This window comes from Pogonomyrmex barbatus, unplaced genomic scaffold, assembly GCF_055798465.1.
Source record: "Pogonomyrmex barbatus isolate J1 unplaced genomic scaffold, ASM5579846v1 scaffold19, whole genome shotgun sequence".
Lineage (NCBI taxonomy): Eukaryota > Metazoa > Arthropoda > Insecta > Hymenoptera > Formicidae > Pogonomyrmex > Pogonomyrmex barbatus.
Genome location: NW_028297115.1, coordinates 3,665,919 through 3,687,803, shown reverse-complemented (window position 1 = coordinate 3,687,803; position 21,885 = coordinate 3,665,919). Strand labels below are relative to the sequence as shown.

The window sequence follows — 21,885 nt, the reverse complement described above, 5'->3', positions numbered from 1 at the left end:
ATTGATTTATTATCTTTGAGCCTTTATTATAACTAATCATTGAAATATATAATTTGACTAGAAGTGGACTTGTAGGACTCAATATTTATAGGATTATAAATATGGCTGGGACTATAAATATGACTTGGCGTCAATTATTGATATCAAATCTTTTATACAAATTTTACACATTACAATCATTTGAGTTGACAATGTGGAAACGAAATTTTCTTTTTTTGAAGAATTAAGGCTAGTATCATTTGGGTGAGAATAGGAAGATTGGATTAACTTGATGCCATTGATATCAAATCTTCTATACAAATGATATCATTTGAGTTGAATTGGCAATATGGAAACAAATTTTTTCGATTCCCCGTGTTTCTGTAGGCGAGTATATATTTCTCGGAAGAGAGTACGTTCTTGTCGGGAGCAAAATTGCCCACAAAAGTCCACGAAACGTTTCCCAGAAATGCCAATATAGCCGATTGTTTCTGTGCCATAATAACGCGTCGTCGCGTAATAATTCTGGAAGGCCGATTAATAGCTGTTGCTCTGAAAAGTTGTAGGCGAGCTTCTCCACGCGTTCGAGAAAGCCGATCGAGTCAAAGAAACATCCCCACTTTCTCATTTGATTGATTATGTCGGTTCGCGGCGTTTCCGATATTATGACCGGAAATTCTAGCGGATGCGTGTTCCGGAAGAGGTGGCGGCGGGGTGTGCGGGTGGCTCGAGATTCGTCCCCAGATTATCGCGCAGATAGCGGCGTCAACGCTATCGTCCGTGTTAAGTTGCAGTTGACCGAGATACCCTTGCAATTCAGCTTTCAATAGTCGATCGATTTCCTCGTCGTTTATATTGCTAATCTCCTCGTTCTCTACCATTTTCTTTTCTTCCGGTTCCTGTTCGCCATAAAACGATCTCACTTCCGCATACGCGGATAACTTCGTAATCGGTAACCAGGTGAGAGCGACAGAGATTATAATAATTACTAGGGGTAACAAATAATTCTTTTATTCGCGATGGAATGCGACAGAGGTTATAATAATTACTTACAACTATCTTGCGGTATTATCGGTCATGGTGTATGTCGCAGGACGCGAGTGTTGCGTGACGTGGGAAGGGTGACGCGCGGTCAGTGCGTCGCCGGTACGATCAGCTCGGAATCACGCGGCGCGCGCGTGATAGATTCCGCATGTTTTTGCGGACAGCTGAGTTTGACAGGAAGTCTCCGGGGCGCCGTCACTCTGACGGGACTCGAGCGCTCTGTCTAATTCGTCGATTTAGGTGGGGTGTCGAGTGACCCGACGAGATTAGGGAATACCCTGGTGCTCGGAGTTGTCATCGAGAGTGCTCGACGCCACCGGGGTGTACCCCGGTGTTTTATCAGTTGTCAGGAAGCGCCCTGATGAATGTAATGTGCGATGTATCGAAGTGCTCCTTGATGCATTCTCGTAAGGTAGTCGGAGACGAAGTGATCAACCATGGTCGAGCGTACTCGGCCGTACTGGAGTGCTCCCTAATGTTTCACATTCAACTTGCTAGAATCCGGAAAGATCTCTTGGCTTCTTTTTGCATGATGCTGTGCTCGAAATAGGAACGGGACAGGTGCTCTCCATGGAAAGCGAGCCCCTTTTATCCGAGATCGGCCGCGGTATCTCGGTGCGGAGCGGTTTCGGATTGGCCGATCGCGGGGTTGGGCTTCTCTTCCACGGATGAATAGGAAATTTAGGGAAAGATCGGAAACGGAGCTAGATGGTCGGCGCGGTACGGGGAGCGCAGTGATTTCATGGCGCGGTGTTCGGTGCGGTACGGGGAGCGCAATGACTTGATGGCGCGATGTTCGGTGCGATACGGAGAGCGCGCTTGCTCCTAGACGCGGCATTCGGTGCGGCGCGAGCGATGTGCTCCGTGAAGTTGAGCACGTGTTCGCCGAATGCCGGCGTGGATTTTCCGAGATACTTCGAAGAATCGTATGTTAAGTAATTAAAAAATGGACGCAATGCACCGGTTTGCGACGCACGTGAGTCGCATTCCGTTGATCGGCGGTCCTCGATGGGTGGTAAATCGAAGGAAGTCGGAAAATGAAGCGAGGGGAAGTCGCTTTGTTACAAAATCTTTTATACAAATTTTACACAATACAATCCTTTGAGTTGGCAATGTGGAAACGAAATTTTCCTTTTTTGAAGAATTAAGACTAGTATTATTTGGGTGAGAATAGGAAGATTGGATTATAACTTGACGCCATTGATATCAAATCTTTTATACAAATGATATCATTTGAGTTGACTTGGCAATGTGGAAACACATTTTTTTTGTTTTTTAATTAAAACTAATATCATTTGAGTTAGAATAGGCAAGCTCTTCAATAAATATAAAGATACTAGCACTTAGATTTTATTTTTTAGTTTGATCACAACTAGAATTGCATTAAATATGGCAATTTCGTAACATAACTTTTTTTTAAAGAATTAAAACTACTACCACATGGGTTGGAGGTAAAAAAAAATAAAAGATATTGTCAATTAAATTCTATTTTTTAACTTGATTAACAACAATTTCTTTTTTTTTTTTTCAAGTGTCCACTATACTTGACATCCTTTTTTTACCTTTTTTTAAAAAGGTAATTTTATAGTAATATCAGACATTTTGTAGAATTAACCATCTTTCTATGGGTCCATTCCGTTTCACACATCGAGCTCATAGATAGTGTGCTACGGACAAAGATAGCGTTCCGTTTCTCTAATGCGCAATGTGCGCGCTTAGAAACGGAATAGTTTAAATGCGTTTGATGCAATCTGACGGGAATAAAATTTATTAATAATAGTGACGGTGAAAATGAAAAATTTACTTTAAATAAAGAATTAGAAATATTATATCTCATTTTAATGGTTAATACTACGCGGGGAGAAATAATCATATCAGAAAAATTATCCGATTATGTCAAAAGAATTATTCCTGGCTATTCGAGAACAGCATTCAAAGAACATTTTCGGTGAGTAATAATTATTGAATTAAAATTAAAAAATAGAGCGAAATTTTTCATTAAATAATATGATCATAATCTAGAAAAATAACAATTGTAAATAATTAAAACATATAGTTTTATACGTTGAACTTTTTTAAGAAGCAGCTAGTTATCGTTAATTGGTTTATGACTACGTCTGATTAAAAAAAAACTTATATGCGCAGGCGCGCATAACTTGCCACAAGTTTTATTTATAGTACCTAATGCGTTCCTCATGCGCTAATAGTGGGGGGAATTTAGGGAATATCATGCATTATCAATGCGCGCATTAGATGAAACGGAATGATTATCTATGCGATTTATGCGCATTATGCATGAAACGGAACGTACCCTATATTCGATTATTATTGTTGTCGCTCTCCGTATGGGTTACGGTTGCAATTTTCGCGGCAACCGCGATAAAACTCTCAGCGCGAAATATGAATGTTATATAACAATAATGATAATTATCGATATATGTTTCAAACAAATAGACAATAAATGGCTTTCATCGGCAGATTGAGTCTTCGTGTCGAATAATTTTTACTTTTCTGAATTTCAAGACAATGCTTATCGCGAACTACGTGTCGCAAACGTGTCGTTAATTCAACAATCTTGCAACGTAGCCTACTCAAAGCTATAATAAATTTAAATTCATCCCTTCCCTATTAAATCGATAATTCTGTAACTTTGCCAATCATTCCGGAACGATTCTGCAACTTTTATACAATCTTTCCGCATATCTTTGCATCTTTTCCACAACTCATCCGCAACCTCTCCGTATTCCGTAATCATTCTGCAACTTTTTCATGATCTTTTCGCATATCTTTGCATCTCTTCCGCAATTCTTCCGCAACCTGTCCGTAACCATTTCGCAACCGTTCTGCAACTTTTCCACAATCTTTTCGCATATCTTTGCACCTTTTTCGCAACTCTTCCGTAACCATTCCGCAACTCTTCCACAATCTTTCCGCGTATCTTTGCACCTCTTCTGCAACACTTCTGCAACATTTCCGCAATCATTTCGCAACTCTTCCGCAATCTTTCCGCATATCTTTGCACCTCTTCCGCAACTCTTTCATAATCTTTCCACATATCTCTGCACCTCTTCCGCAACTCTTCCGCAACCATTCCGCAACTCTTCTACAATCTTTCCGCGTACCTTTGCACCTCTTCTGCAACACTTCTGCAACATTTCCGCAACCTTTTCGCAACAATTCCGCAACTCTTCCATAATCTTTCTGCGTATCTTTGCACCTCTTCTGCAACATTTCCGCAACGTTTTCGCAACCATTCCGCAACTGTTCCACAATCTTTCTGAATATCTTTGCATCTCTTCTATAACCTTTTCGCAACCATTTCGCAATTCTTCTACAATCTTTCCGTATATATTTTTATCTTTTTCGCAATTCTTCCGTTAAAATGTTTCTGCCGCCATTTTGAAAATTTTTATTTTTAATCGTACGGACTTCAAGTTTAGCATTTATATATGTTCATTTAAAACTAAGATTTTAGCATAAGGGTGACCTTGAAATTCCAAAAATATTTTTAAAATCATTTTTCATTTTTTTATTTTTATAATCTAAAGACCTAGAAGATTGTAAATAACGCAACTTCGTACTTTAATTTTAAAATTTTTCTGCCGCCATTTTGAAAGATTTTATTTTTAATTATATGGACTTCATATTCGATATTTATATATGTTTATTTAAGACAAACATTTTCACAAGTGTGAAATTCCAAAAATATTTTCAAATCTTATTTTAACAGTCTATAGACGTAAGAATCGCGAATAACACAATTTTAAGCTATTTTAAGCTATTTTAAAGTTTTTTGGCTGCCATTTTGAAAATTTTTATTTTTTATGTACTTCAAATTCAGCATTTATATATGTTTATTTAAAACTAAGATTTTGGCATAAATTTAACCTTGAAATTTTTCATTTTCTTATTTTCATGATCTATATATTTAGAGGATCGTAAATAACGCAACTTTGTACTTAATTTTAAAATTTTTCTGCCGCCATTTTGAAAATTTTTTACTTTTTTACTTTTTATTTTTAGTTGTATGAACTTCACATTCGATATTTGTATATATTTATTTAAGACGAACATTTTGGCACAGGTGTGACCTTGAAATTCTAAAAATATTTTCAAACTTATTTTAATAGTCTATAGACGTAAAGAATTGTAAATAATGCAATTTTGTATATTAATTTTAAATTTTTTCGTCCGTCATTTTGAAAATTTGTATTTTTATTCATGGATCTACACAAGTTAAAGTTTGTAAATATAAAGATATAAAAAAAATTTTATCAATCGAATAGAAAATTATTTGACATTAGAATTATTTGACATAAGAATTAAAATATTTTACAAATATGGATAAGATTTTATCCAAAACCAAACTAACATACAATTTGAAACTATACTACTGTGATCAAATATAAACGAGATTTTTGTTATAGAGTGAAAAATCTTTATTTATTCTTCAAAATCAAATTCGTCGCCTTCAAAATAATCCCCTTCCGATGCAATACACTTATGCCAATGCTTTTTCCAATTCTCGAAACACTCTGAAAACTCTTCTTCCGGAATGGTTTTCAATACCTTCTTCGTTTCGGCTTGTATCTCCTCAATCGATTCAAAACGGTGTCCCCGGAGCGGTCTTTTGAGTTTACTGAATAGCCAGAGGTCACACGGTGCTAAATCAGACGAATACGGTGATTGTGGAACGATATGGGTCGAGTTTTTGGCGAAATGGTCACGAAGAACCAGTGCAGTGTGAGATGGCGCATTATCGTGGTGCAAAAATCATGAGTTGTCTGCCCATAAATCTGGCCTCTTGAGGCGAATAGCTTCACGCAAACGATGCATAACACACAAATAATATTCCTTGTTGTTTGACCCGGCGAAAGAAATTCATAATGCACCACACCATGATAATCGAAGAAAACTGTTAACAAAATCTTGATTTTTGAGCGACTTTGGCGCGATCTTTTTGGTTTTGCCTCACCTTTTGTACGATATTCGCTCGATTGGTCGGTTGTTTCCGGGTCGTACGCATAGATCCAAGTCTCATCTCCAGTTATCATGCGTTTCATCTTGTCCTGGTAGTCAGAAATCATTGTTTCACACACTTCAACGCGACGCTGTTTTTCCAAAAAATTGAGTGTTTTCGGAACCAAACGAGATTTGAAATAAGAAGGGAGGGTGTGCGTCACGACGGGGTCCGACCACGAACCAGTCGTGAAAACTCGTAATTATTTTGCGAAAAAATACCACCTCAGCCAGGAATCGAACCTGGATCTCCTGCTTACCGGGCAGGCATCTTATCCTTTCGACTACCGAGGCATGTGATGATATTTATCGCAAATAACGTGTTTAGAATAACACGTCAACAATACAATGATACACACACATATATATATATATATATATATATATTACAATATAAATATATACATGTATTCTTTCGAATCCCCACGACCGGTACTCCAGAGAGATGATGGTCCTATTTTCTCAATGGATGCAGGTCGGACTGCAGCGGCGACAACGCCTCCAACGCCATTGGCAAATATACAAATAATCCTCCTGGAGCACGACAGGAGAGATTGCATCAAGCATGGTTCGAGCCCCCGAATAAGAAGGGAGGATGTGCGTCACGACGGGGCCTCTTCTCAAGCACAAATGGTCTTTCAAAATGGTCTGGACTGATCCAAATGAAATGTTTACAGTATCGGCAAGTTCTCTAATTGTCAATCGACGATTTTGGAGCACCAAATCCTTGATTTGCTTCACGTGTTGTTTATCAGTTGATGTTTTTGGTCGTCTTTGATGTGATTCGTTTTCTACGCTTCCTCGACCATCGATTTTCAACATTTTATAGTCAATCAAATACTCTTGGTCTTGATAGAGCCTGGTCACCAAAAGCCTTCTACAACATTCTGAACGTTTCAGTAGCAGAAATTTCATTCCGCAAACAAAATAAAATACAATTTCTTTGCCCAACAGAATCATATATCGTAAAAATCGAAAAAAATACTTTTGAATATTCACAAAAATGAGCGTTCACTATTAAACAAATGAAGAGAATGACATGAAATTTCACACAGATGTCAAAGACAGTACTATCAACTTAATCAAAAAAATATTTGTCAGAATCGATGAACCCGCGCAGTTTAAATTTAAAAATCTCGTTTATATTTGATTACAGTAGTATGTGCTGTAATTCGCCGATTTTATTAAAATTCAATACATACATTTATAGAGCAATTAATTGTTCAATACTTATTATTAATACACTTAACATAAAAAAATTATTATTTAACTGTAACTTAAATTCTTAACTCGCAAATATTTAGGAATTAGTTTAATTTAGTTTAACTAAAACCAAACTAGAAGTAAATTATTGTTAATAATTCAACTGAGATATATACAATTTTTAGAAATATATAAAATTAATCTATTAATAATATTATAATACATTTTAAATTTTATAATTTATTAAATTAATACATTTATGTATTTGTCCATATTTTATTTAAAGATTATATAATTTTCTCAATATTTTCAATATTATGCTTGTTCGAAATTACTATAAGTAAATTGCGCCTAAAAGCGAAACGCGGAATACGATAAGCGCACGTGACTATCCGCGGATCGATTGTCCTAAATCATCCGATCGATGCCGGGCGCCAGGTAGCCCGTCGATACCTATCACGCGGAAGTAATTATGTTTCCTATCAGCCACCTTTCAAGGGCGGCGTTGTTTCGCAATCGACGAAAGATATGTGTATGCTATCGATTGGCCAAAAATCACATGATTCATCGTGTCAATCGCTAATAAGACGAAATCGATCGGATGATCTCGCAAGCTTTTCGAAAGGCCCTTGTTACATAAATTCTCTGCGAGTCGACCATCCTATATATATATATATATATATATATATATTCCTTGCTCCTAAAAAGTATACCGTGCTTGTATCGTCAAGTCAGTGCTCTTATCGTTCTCTATCGCTCTTGTCGTACTCGTAAGTTCAGCTCATGTCGTTAGACTTGTCATATCACTCGTCTCGTAATAACGTTACGTAAATCGTCGTTGTGAGAGACTTTTCGGTGAAGCATTTTAAATCGTGGCGAATCCCTAATTCACATTCTCTCTTGTCATATAAGATTTTAGTGCCTCGAACTCGACAAGAATACAATTTGCTGCGCAAATTACTGCGAGCATTCTCAAAGAGCGAAATCTCAGTGACAAGTGCGCGCATCTCAATTTGACAAAGCAGCACGTCGTCATTCGTTAAGATCAAAGTGAAAGAGCTTGCGACTATTCTCTTATCACACTGCGGACATTCTCCAATCACGTGACCACGCAATTCGTGCGAACTATTCAACCCTGTGCGTGCAATTTGCTTAGCGAACCTCTATTCTATTTTATCAACGTGTACGCCCCCATCAGACTCTATATTCTGTACATTTCACTGGCAAAAACTGACTTATTAAATTAATGTGATTTATCTCAAGAATTCTCGTCATTCTATCACCCATCGGATCCTCAGTCGAGGGTCGTTCCAGCGAACGTCTCAATTCTGCACAATGCTTTAAATCTGTATTTAAGTTTGATATAATAACTTTACAATAATTATAAAATTATAATTATAATATAAACAATTAAAAACATATAAATTTTAAAATAATAAATTTCAATAGTTCTCTTTATGCCATTTTAATTAAAAATTTTAACTATTTTTTACCGAATTATAAATATTTAACTCCATTTGATTAATTGATTGATAGATTCATAAGGGAATTAAATTTAAATAACTTGTAAACATTAAAAGAATTTTATAATTAATGATAACTACTTATTCTTTTAAAATTTGTTAAAATTGTTATTATTTTAACTTCAAAAGTTAAGAATATTATATATTATAAGAATTTTATATTAATATTAAGAAAAAATACTCAATTTAAGAGCACCCACTTTAATTCTTAAAATTACTATGGAAAAATTTATCATTTATCTTTCTTAAACTTTAAAAATCTATATAATATTTTATTTATAATATTGCGACAAAACTTTAATAAGTTATATAAGTCAGAGAAATAAACGTGCTAGAATCTTTTTTCATGTCTTGAATATACTTCATTGTTCCCAGGCAATGGAAATGGATTTCTCGGCAAAACAAAAAGATATAACGTATAACAAAATATACTGCACGTCCTATCGCGAACGCGATTCTCTTAACAATAACAGGCGTGCGAGGAGCCGAGCGTGAGAGAGAGAGAGAGAGAGAGAGAGACAAAAAAACTGAAACGCAGTGCTAGGCATAGGTGGAGCCACATGTGCATGCAAATCTCTCCCAGACGTTAAAAGGTTGAATAAACTACTCCAATACTTCCGTCGTTACAAGCTTTTACTTCTCATAGCATTGTCTCGTTATTCCGATGCTTTCACATAAGCGCCTAAAACAATCTCGTGGCAGAGCTTTTGTAAACATGTCCGCTCTCTGTGACTCAGACGGAACGTATTCAATATGAATTTCGTCACTCTCGTATTTTTTACGCAAATAATGATATCAATGTGTTTTGTTCTCTTGTGAAATTCTGGATTCTTACTCAGCTTGATTGTACTTTGGTTGTCGACATACGATAGAGTTATTGCTTTGTCACATTGATATCCAATGCCGTCTAGCATTTTCCTTAACCACAACTCTTTGGTAGCTGTTGCCGCTGCAATATATTCCGATTCGGTTGTGCTTAACGTCACGAACTTTTGTCGCTGAGATGACCAAGTGACAGGTCCGTTTGCCATGCAAAATACATATCCCGACATTGACTTTCGTGTTTCCAGATCACTTGCGTAATCAGCATCCGAAAAACCTCAGATTACATTCGCTTTCGCCGCTTCAGTACTCTATACCTACATCTAGACTTCCCGCCAAGTATGCAAACACTACTTTCATGGCACACCATATGATTAGAATCATATCATATTCAAGAATTTGCTTAACATGCTCACAACGTATGTTATATCCGGACGAGTTAGAATAGCCAGAAACATCAAAAATCCAACCGCTTCATAATACGGTTTATCGCACACTCAGATTCGGCGTCTACCGGCGTCTACTTTTAAAACTACATTTGGATCTGCAGATACACAAACTGGCTTAACGTCACTCATGTTAAATCGACTTAGTATGCGCTTGGCATAGGAACTTTGATGTATAAACATCTTTTTCTCCGAACGATTCCTACATATTTGTAATCCGAGCTCGTATCTCCAACAGTGATACTGAACTTTTGATTCATATGCTTAATAATTACATACTATCACGTCTCTAGATTTATACGCGATTAGACCGTCGTCTACAAAAAGCGCGATATACATTGTATGCTGATTGTAATTCCCTATAAAGATACATTTATCCGCGTCGATTTCCTTACATTCAAATTTATACAGGAACTGTTTAAACTTGTTACTCTAACAGCGTGGTGCCTATTTCAATCTGTATAGCGATTTTTGTAACAAACATACTACCTCTTTTGTCATGTATTTTCGTTATTTTTCCTTGTCCTTACACTTCGACGTTTACAGCGTCGACTCCATCTGGAACTTCCATATAAATCTCTTCCGCGAGATCACCGTACAGGAATGCTGTCCTTACATCGAAGGACGCCATTTCCAGATCTTCTTGAGTTATGTGTGTCAACAGCACACGCAGAGAGTCATACCTCACGACTGGCGAATGTGTCATGGTAGTCAATGCCTTCTCGCTGTTGGAAACCTCTGGCGCATAATCTGGCCTTATACCGCTGTACTTCACCCGAAGTGTCGTTTATGACTTTGAAGATCCACTTGGAGTCAATCGTCTTCATGCCAGATTCTCTTGATACAATTTTCCAGGTCTCGTTACTCGAATGAGCTTTCAGCTCCTCATCAATTGCCTGTCTCCATCTAGATGAATCGGGATTAATCATGGCCTCTTGAAAATTAAATTTTAGATTTGTAAACAACATTACATTGTAGCAATGTAACCATGTAATAAAGTTATGTTGATATTATATAACAATGCAATGAAGTTATGTTGATGTTATATAACAATTATATTCCATTTTAGTCACATGTTATATTGATATACCATTACTGCCTTGGATGAGTAGGAAATTACAACTAACATGGATGTTACATGTAATGCATTCAATATAACGTGTTACATTCGGTTTCATTGTCACAATGTTGACATTATATAGTTGTGTTTGCTGGAATGACTTATCAGAAAATATAACTTATTAGGAAATAAAAATTTTTATGTTCGTACGATTTATAAATCTTAGTTATAACTCTTTCTTTATTTTTTCTGTCATATGTTTACTGAATTGTTTTTATGTATGCATAATAGTTTGTTTTATATTTTATATTATAAATTTATGACATGTTTTTTTTATAAACATATCCATGTGTTTATAATAAATTACTATAATATATTTATATAAATAAATACAATATTATACATTATATTATGTTATTTTTAATTAATTTACTTACTTTAATTTATTTCTTTTTTCCAAATTTCTTAAGAATCTTTACAACAATATTGTATTATATGCGAAATATAATTATAAATAAAATAATTATAAATAAAATATATTAAATATATCTTAATTTTTTTATGTCACCACATGTTTTTTTTTATACTGTAATTTTTTATGATTTTATATTTCTTATTTTTTTTAATACATTAAATTTTTAAATATAAATGTAAAAATATTATCATAAAAAATTATTTAAATTAATATTGTTAATATACGTATGTATCTGTGTGTATTATATATTTGATTTTTTGAATTATTTAAAGCTGTAATAATTAATTTGTAATAAGTTATCTTACAATACAAAAGATGATAACTTATCTTCATGATGTATGTAAGTATAGGATTGTCGGGAAAGTCACGATGTATTTTTGTAACAGATGGCGCTAGTTCATTTTTGGAAGTATTAGAGTTATTCGCATCTATATTATTGCTATATTATTTGACAGCTGACAATTCTAAAAAAAAATTGAGCGATTTGGTTGAGTTTTGGAGATTTTATAACAAGTTGAAGATGGAAGACCAAATTGTGCATTTTCGCCATATATTACTGTTTTACTTCCATAAAGGGAAGAATGCGCGTCAGTGAAAAGTTGCATAAAGTTTATGGTGACAATGCTCTATAAGAACGTCAGTGCCAACGATGGTTCACGAAATTCCGTGCTGGTGATTTTGACCTCAACGATACTCCTCGGTCAGGAAGCTTACCGAGGTTGACGACAACAAAATAAAGGCATTGATCGAGTCAAACCCACGTTACACGACACGAGAGATTGCAGAAACATTGAACATCCATCATTCAAGCGTTCACGACCATCTGAAGAAGCTGGGATACGTAAGCAAGCTCGATATTTGGGTTCCTCATGAACTCAAAGAAGTTCATTTGACGGCGCCTATAAACATCTGCGATATGCTCATTAAACGTAAGAAAAATGATCCTTTTTTGAAGCGATTGATAACTGGTGATGAGAAGTGGATTGTTTACAGTAATGTGGTGCAAACGGTTTTGGTCCCGACATAATGATTCGCAAACATCGAAAGCAAATATTCATCGGAAGAAGGTTATGCTTTCAATGTGCTGGAATTTTAGGTGTCGTGTTTTTCGAGTTCCTACCAAGGAACCAAATCAATTCGAATGTATACTGTCGGCAATTGGACAGTTTGAACGAATCTATCATCCAGAAATGTCCAGAACTCGTTAATCGTAAAGGAGTTGTGTTCCATCACGATAACGCGAGACACACACAAATTTGACCACCCGTCAAAAATTATTGGAGCTTGGGTGGAATGTGTTGCTACACCCACCATATTCGCCTGACCTTGACCGTCAGACTTGTTTCACTCTCTTCAAAACTCCTTGCATGGTATAATGTTTAATTCAGATGAGACTGTAAATCAGCACTTTGTTCAGTTTTTCGCCGATAAAGACAAGTCCTTCTATGAACGAGGAATTATGAAACTCACTGAAAAATGGCAAAAGGTTATCAAACAAAACGGGCAATATATTGATTGATCTTTGTTCTTTATATATTATAAATAAATGACTTTTGAAAAACATAGAAAAAATACGTTATAACTTTTCCGACAACCCAATAGTTTCTGTCCCTTAATCCAGAAGTGCTAGTGTCTAATTTTTAATATGGCAGCATCCGTTTAAATGACTATTTTTAATATGGCAGCATCCGTTTAAATGACTATTTAACATAATGGAAAAGAAAGGTTGTGTCTAGTATATCTATAGTGAATATTCATCCTGAACCTGAAGGCCTTACAGCTTGCTACCTAGCAAGTCAGGAGCTTCTGGCGGATCGCTCGTGTCTTTGAAGAACATGAGATTATTTTCAAATTAAGGCGCTTCGTAATTTGGCTCCTTAAGCAGGCCTTGTGTGCAACTTCCATCGCTCAGTAACAGAGCAGGGAGCTTCCTGTCTCTGAGTCACAGCAAATTCTAAGTCCTGATTCCGGCCCGAAAAATTCGTTCCAAACAAGACTTTGACGCGACGATACTTTTGACAAACTAACAGCTATTCGGCCACACGACAAACACCGCACACATCGAAGCCCCGCGCATTGTTTCATACCGCGCGCCAAAGCTCGTGATACATCGAGTTCTCAGAAGAGCCGCACGTCGAAGCTATTATGATACGATTCCCGGAATCTGCGAACATTTTCAACGAACAGCGAACACCGATTCCGAGATTAAAATCGATGTCACATCTAGTCGTATATATATCAATCAAGACTAAAATTGTAAAACCAGTCAGTAGCTGTAGATAGTGTCTAATTTTTAAAATATACGTGTACACATATTACATCCAAACTCTTTTATATTTTATTTTCTACTCTCTCTCTTCCTGGCTATCCGCGAAACCGTGAGAGTGAGCTCTTCAGACCGTAACCATTGTTACGTCCAGTGGATTCCATGATTCTTTTTTTTAAAAAAAAAAGCGAATAACGTAATTTTCACTATATAAGAATAACAATTTTTCTTCTATTAATAAAATACTAAGTTCCAAGAAATAAGAGAAAAATTTGCAGCCGCTCTAATTATTATAACGATACTTTTAATTTTAAAATACGCAAAGAATTATTATTATTATTATTATTATTATTATTATTATTATGCGGTTGCTTCCCTTACTCTCTCTCTTTAAGTTTGAGCTGTTGCTTGTCCGAATACTGTCACATAGGCACGTGTCAAGCAGAAGCGAAGGAGATATCTAATGTAAACATCCTACTCTCATTATTTCAGAGTTCCTGCCACCGCCCTTGCCCTTCAATCAAGATTCGAATCCTGATCATCCCATATAAATAGGACTTCTGGACCGCGGCAGCATTATTAAATATTTTTTGCATCAGTATCACAGCTTTTCAACCGTTTAAAACACTTCAACTCAGTGCATCAAATCCTAACTTATTGGAGAGAACCTCGAAACCTTGTTTTTTTTTCTCGAAATAACCATCCCGGCCAATCGACAGTAAGTTCTAAATTTATCTATTCAATTATAAAATTCGGATTTTATTTCTTTCCTTCCATGTCACTCAAATCTACTTTTTCCTTTTCTTTCTCTCTCTTATTAACTGGTTAGAGCTATACAAGGCTCCCGGTTGCTTCCTCTTTTCTTTTTTTCTCTTATTAGTTTGAGCTATTCAAGGCTCCCGGTTGCTTCCCTTACTCTCTCTCTTTATTTAACCGGTTTGAGCTATATAAGACTCCTGGTTGATCTTTCCTTCCTCTCTTTCTCTGCATTCACACCTCTCTTCATTTATCAATCTTTTTCCTCATAGAGAATCAAACGGAAGTGCCAGCTCCTAAAATTCAACAACGCGATACTAAAAAACGACCCATCGTCGTTGTTGCGGTTGGAATCGATGGAAATATCAGGACAGAACCAAAAAGTCCAAGCAAATATTAAAAGAGCCGATCGAACCGTCAACATTAACTATTTCTGCTTCTGAATCCTCTCTCAACCAATCTTCACCATCGCTTCCTCACCTGTCTATTGAATTAACTTTACCATCTCCATCTAACTCTGTTCCTTCTTCTGTCCCGATACAACGCCAATATCAATCGCACTTAGTTATTCTCCCGTGCATCCATCCGATCCAGAATACCTTCTCAACTTCTACGCCCTATCCCCAGGTCCTCTATTCCCAGATGACGAACTTCTCTTTGAAGATTTAGAAAACGAAGAATTCCATTCTATCGGCCTAATAAACTCCACCTCCCGAGGAACATCAAGAATACTCCGCTCCTTAATCCTCATGTATTAATTTTCAGTTATTATACACATATTATGTACAATTCTATTATTTTCCTTATTATATATTTTATAATCTTTTCTTCATTTTGCTTATTATGTAATCATTTGTTTAAGTAAATTTGAATATAAGATAAGGCTTCCAATACAAGAATCTAAGAAAGAAGAATGAGATATAATGGCAATAAGAGCCCAGCGTAGTACTAAAAGCACATATAAGTTTATTATATAATCAAAGTGACATAAAGCGTAGAGCGCAGTGTGACATAACACGTAGAACGAACATTTTAGCTAATCTTTTAGCCTTCATCAGCGCAAAAGTTAACATATACAAATAAATATAATTAAACAAAAGACGTATCGCAAAATCTTAGTCATTGTGGCCGTAAATGTCGAAATTCATAAAACCAAATTCGTAAAACTAAATTATACAAAGGGCTGTTGAGGGAAGAAACAATAAGTCGAAAAGGACAATTAGGTTTATGGATTTTTGGAAGTCCATATGCTCTCGATAAAACTCCGTCGCTGCCGTCGCTAGTAAATGTCTGTAAATAGAGGCTGATATGAACTCAGCATCTTTCCACCTCTTTAATAAGGCTCATAAACAAAAAGGGAGCTTTTTTGTTGGATTTTTTTAACGACAGAATGTTATTATTATTTAATAGCTCTTCTATCTTTCTGAAGTATCTTTATCCAGAGCAACAGTAATATTTCCCTTATCCGCACAGGTTGCAATGAGATTATCATTGTGTTGTAGAAACTCTCTGGTGGTAGAAACTAATTCATTTAAGCGTGTATTCACATTTAGAAATTAAATAATTAGGGAGACTGTTAATGATGTTTACTGAGCGGTTTCTGATATTCATTTATGTTATTGTAGGGAGTCTCATAAGGTTACTCTCAATGTTTTTAATGAATTCAGATTTTCATTATTATTGATAGGAAGACTAAAGTTGTCACCCAGTTGTAAAAGACTCTGTACGTCTGTAGGAATAGGGGTAGAGAATAGGTTAACAAACCATGTTTCATTAATGTGTAAAAAAGAATGCCGTTTCCTTCTTTTTGAACGTGTGTGGGCCAATCACAACTCCAAGTCACGATTCTGTGCGTTTTTTTAATTAATTAGTGATTTGAAATAAAAACGATGTTCACTGATGGAGGTGTGTGAATGAGTGGGGGAACTGTAGAAATAATGGATCGGTTTATGTCATTAATTTTAACTCTATGTTTCGTCAATAAGTTATCAAATTTCTTGTTAAGTTTATCATGTTAATTGATAAAAAAGGAATGTAACGGTCCTTGTTGCCTAGTGAAAAAAGAATTGCAAATAGATAGAGGGATGTCGCGATATAACAGCCAAGACAGTTTATAAATCTGAATGTGTGTAGCTCCAATGTATGAGTATGTGTCGGAGAGTTCAATCTGCAGTAATTTCCTACTAAAAAGAAATCTCCAATGTTTAAAGTCATTAACGGATTTATGACTAAAAAGATTGGCGTTAAATCGGACATTAGACACATGCGGCGGTATGATATTAAATTTAATGCATTTGCGTAAAAATTTCGTCTTCAGTTTACTCTTAATGATGGTTTTGTTGAACTTAATCCATGATTTAAATAATAAGACAGTATTTTGTCCCAAAAAGAAATTAATGTACTGGAAAAAGGAATGAAAACGCATTTTTTTCAGCCTGCGTGAAACAAATTTGAATATAAGATAAGGCTCCCAATACAAAAATCTAAGAATGAGGTATAATGGCAATAAGAGCCCAGCGCTACTAGTAAGAGCGCATATAAGTTATTATATAATTATATAATGTTTATTATATAATCAATGTGACATAAAGCGTGCAGCACAGTGTGACATAACGCGTAGAGCGGACGTTTCGGCTAATCTTTTAGCCTTCATCAGCGCAAGAGTTAACATATACAGATAAATATAATTAAACAAAAGACGTATCGCAAAATCTTAGTCATTGTGGCCGCAAATGTCGAAGTTCGTAAAACCGGAGATCTTTCACATTACGATGCATCTTCAAGACATATGACAATAGTTGCTAGGATGGCCAACTCCTCGATTACAGGATCGAAAGTTGAGAAATCCCAACATTGTACGGGCATGAAGTTATGATACATTTATAATAATGCCTGTAAATGATCAGAGCGGCTTTTATGCGAGACGATGTGAGAGAACGCGCAAATACATATAAAAAGATTACTTACACATAAATTCAGAGCTCATTAATGATGACTAACTCGATTAACTTAATTACACTCAGCGCAATGAATCTTAGGCAGTCACTAACAAATAAATGAAACCACCGTAATGCCGTGGCACAAATATTATAACTGTTATCAATCAGGCAATCGAGAGTCGCAAACAATCTCTATGCAGCGACGTGGTTTTATCGAGAGCATATGGACTTCCAAAAATCCATAAACCTAATTGTCCTTTCCGACTCATTGTTTCTTCCCAACAGCCTTTTGTATAATTTAGCCATTTTATTTATCGCCTAAGGCTCAAAAGTTTTCCTATCGCACATAGCCACATCAATAACTTTGAATTAGTTAAAAGATTTTCTGACGTGCGCATTGACAAAGACTCCTCTTTGATTTCCTTAGACGTCATTTCGTTGTTTACCAATGTGCCCATTGAAATGGCCATTGAAAGTGTCTCTGCCAGATGGAATTACATTTCTGATAATTGTTCCATATCTAAATTTGAATTTATGATGACGGTCGGATTTATATTAAACTCTACTTATCTCATCTTTAACGGAGTGTTTTATCAACAGACATTCGGCAAGTCTATGGGATCCCCTCTCTCACCCATCATAGCAAACAGTACTACAAGACTTCGAAACCAGAATTCTTAAATCCTTGTCATTTACTCCTCCACTTTTTGTTAGATATGTGGACGACATTGTTTTGGTTCTTTCCGATTTACTCAATCATACTCTGAACATTTTTAATACCTTCCATCTGCGTTTACAATTTACAATGAAGATCGGAGTAGGACATAGACTCAACTTCTTAGATATCATAAGTTCTTAGAGACCATAATCTTAATCGATTCAATTGATTTTGGTATCATAAATCAACGTTTTCGGGGAGATATTTACATTTTCTCTCAAATCATCCTGTATGTCAAAAAAGAGGCACCGCCATAGTTGACAGAGTCATTTTACTATCACACCCGATATTTCACTGGAAAAACTTAAATCTTGCAGTTGAGATTTTACTGAATAATATTAGGTGTACAAAAAAGTTCTGAGCTTTAGATTTCATACAACCGAAATAACAATTTAAATTTTATATATCTTCCCGCCCTTTTGCGGTTTTAAAGCGTTGACATTTGGCCTTCTAAAATGCCATACGGTTTGGCGTTGCACATAACCTCAAAAATCAGTAGTGTTCACGATAGCAATAACAAAAGAGCATATTCGATTTTCCATCCACTTCGCGTTTCATCTAAAGAAAAATGCTGCTGAAGCCACTGCAATGATTTGTGCTGCATATGGAGAGAACGCTGTAAGTCATACTACATGTAAAAGATGGTATCAAAAATTTCGCCAAAGAGATTTCTTGAAGATGAACCGCGTGCTGAACGCCCTCAAAAGATTGAAACGGACGAATTGCAAGCACTGCTGGATATAAACTCTGCGCAAACTGAAAAGGAGCTTGCAGAACAGCTTGGCGTTACGCAGCAAACCATTTCTGTACATACGTTTACGTACGATGAGAAAGGTTCAGAAGGAAGGCAGATGGGTTCCGCATGAATTGTCCGAAGACAACAAAAATCGTCGGCGTGACACTGCATTCACTTTGCTTTCAAAGTTCCGGAAAAAAGATTTTCTGCACAAAATCATTACAGACGATGAAAAGTGGATTCTTTATGATAACCCTAAATAGAAAATCATGAATTGACCCTGGTCAATCTTCGACATCGACGCCAAAGCCCAATATCCACGCTAAGAAGATTTTGCTCTGTATCTGGTGGGATTGGAAAGGTGTGTTGTATTACGAGTTGTTACAACCGGGTGAAACAATCACGGCAGACCGTTACCAACAACAATTGACCAATTTGAGCGATGCATTAGAAGAAAAGAGGCCATTTACTGGCCAAGGACGTCGTAAAGTGATCTTGCTTCATGACAATGCTCGACCACATGTTGCTAAAGCGACTCAGGACCATATCTTTGCGTTAGTCTGGGAACTTCTCCCGCACGCGGCGTATAGTCCAGACATGGCGCCTTCCGATTACTACCTATTCCAGTCGCTGCAGCATCATTTGGCTGATACACATTTCGTGAGATTTGAAGAGATACGAAAATGCATTGATGACTTTATCGCTTCGAAGCCGGTGAGCTTCTATCGTCAAGGAATTCGCAAGCTACCCGAAAGATGGCAAAAGGTCGTTGATGCAAACGGGGAATATTTCGCTGATTATTATGAATATTTTTTTGTTTGTTTTTGAATAAAGATTGAATTTTACAAAAAAAAGCTCAGAACTTTTTTGTACACCTAATAGTTATCCATTAGATTTCGTCTTTAAGGTCTTACACGAACGCCTTAAGATATTTTTTCTTAAGAGTAATTCCAATTCCGACAACAGAGCAGATGGATGAACCTGAGAGTTTCTTTTTTCACCATACCGTACATTCCTGCAATATCTGAAAAATTTAAAAACATTATTGGAGAAATGTCAAATTAGCATATCGCAGTCTCAATAAATTGAACACATTTATTAAAGTTTACAAAGACTCCCGTTCACCATCTACTCACAATAATGTCTGCAAAATTAATTGCGATAATTGTAATGCGTCGTATGTGGGACAGACCAAAAGACAATTACATACCAGAATCTCTGAATATAAGAATCATATCCGGAGGAATATGAATAATCACTCCGTTATAACTGATTACAAACTAATATACAACCACGATTTTGATTGAATGAATGTTGAAATTTTAAACAGAGAACCACACTTACACGGTTAATTTTGAAAGTGTTGCATATTAAAAGACAAAAAAACAGTATTAATTTGCAGACTGATACGGAATGTCTCCCGGAAACGTATGTGACTGTAATAGAAAAACTCTCCAAAATTTGATTTAACGTTAATTTATTTTTATACTATATTTCTTGTGTTTTATATGTTTTATATTTTTTATATATTTTCTATTTATTACTCCTTTTACTTTTCTATTATTTGACACATACATTTTATCTGCAGCGACATTTAGCATGACCTAATTTAGTTCAACAATACGTTTTAACCAATTTATACCTAGTGTTTTTTGTACTCACCTTATATTATTTATTTCCGTTATTGTATCATTTTTATTATGTACATTTGTATATTTCCATATATTATTATTACGATTTGACCATCTTATTTTGTTACGTACACTCTTGTTTTTCTTATATATATATTATTATTTTTCGACCGTTTTTGTTAATCTTTCCGAAAGAAATTGTTTGCGACTCTCGATTGCCTAGTTGCTAACAGTTATTTATGCCACGGTATTACGGTGATTTCATTTATTTGTCAGTGATTTCCTAAGATTCATTGCGCTAAATGTAATTAAGTTAGCCGAGTTAGTCATCGTTAATGAGCTCTGAATTTATGTATAAGTAATCTTTTTATATATATTTGCGCATTCTCTCACATCGTCTCGCATAAAAGCCGTTCTGGTCATTTAGGGGCGTTATTGTAAATGTATCATAAATCACTTCATGCCCGTACAATGTTGAGATTTCTCAACTTTCGACCCTGTAATCGAGGAGTTGGCCATCCTAGCAACTACTGTCATATGCCTTGAAGATGCATCGTAATATGAGAGATCTCCAGTTTTACGAACTTCGACATTTGCGGCCACAATGACTAAGATTTTGCGATATGTGTTTTGTTTAATTATATTTACCTGTATATGTTAATCTCTGATAAAGGCTAAAAGAACCGAAATGTCCGCTCTACGCGTTATGTCACATTGATTATATAATAAACCTATATGCGCTTTTAGTACTGCGCTGGGCTCTTATTGCCATTATATCTCATTCTTAGTAAATAAATAAAAAAATATTAATTGTATTACGGGTAGGATTATTATACCAAAGATTCACGCACACTCATACATTCACACTCTCTCTTGTAAGAATCATGGCCTCCATGCCGGTGGCCTCCATGTTTATGTAACTCGCGATATCACACCTGCATATATACACCTACACAAATGTTCCTTCTCTTGTTTCTTCCGCTCTTTTATTATGTAAACTTTCTTTTTATTAATTAAAATTAAAATTAATTAAAATTAATGTTTAGATTTTAATTTTAATTTTTATTTTCTTTAAAAACCCTCGATTTCCTATCCCATTGATTCGCACGAGGTCTTTCTCTGATAATAAGAATTAAGTTTCTTTATCAAAAAACGATCAACGAACATACGTTTATAGCGAAGTGTCATAGCGATTCTTTATTGCTGACCCAGTGCCGAGACATAAACAGTGCTTTTGACTCGAGATCACATTTCCAAACCTGACTCTC

At 35.7% G+C, this 21,885-nt stretch overlaps 1 protein-coding gene and 1 pseudogene across 1 annotated transcript in view; one reads left to right on the top strand and one right to left on the bottom strand.

Moving 5' to 3' along the window:
• The window catches only part of LOC105423029 (uncharacterized), a 314,375-nt gene that overhangs the window by 250,375 nt on the left and 42,115 nt on the right, over nt 1–21,885 (bottom strand). The gene's annotated exons all lie outside the window — the stretch shown is intronic.
• LOC148936932 (uncharacterized) lies at nt 17,083–20,393 on the top strand (annotated as a pseudogene).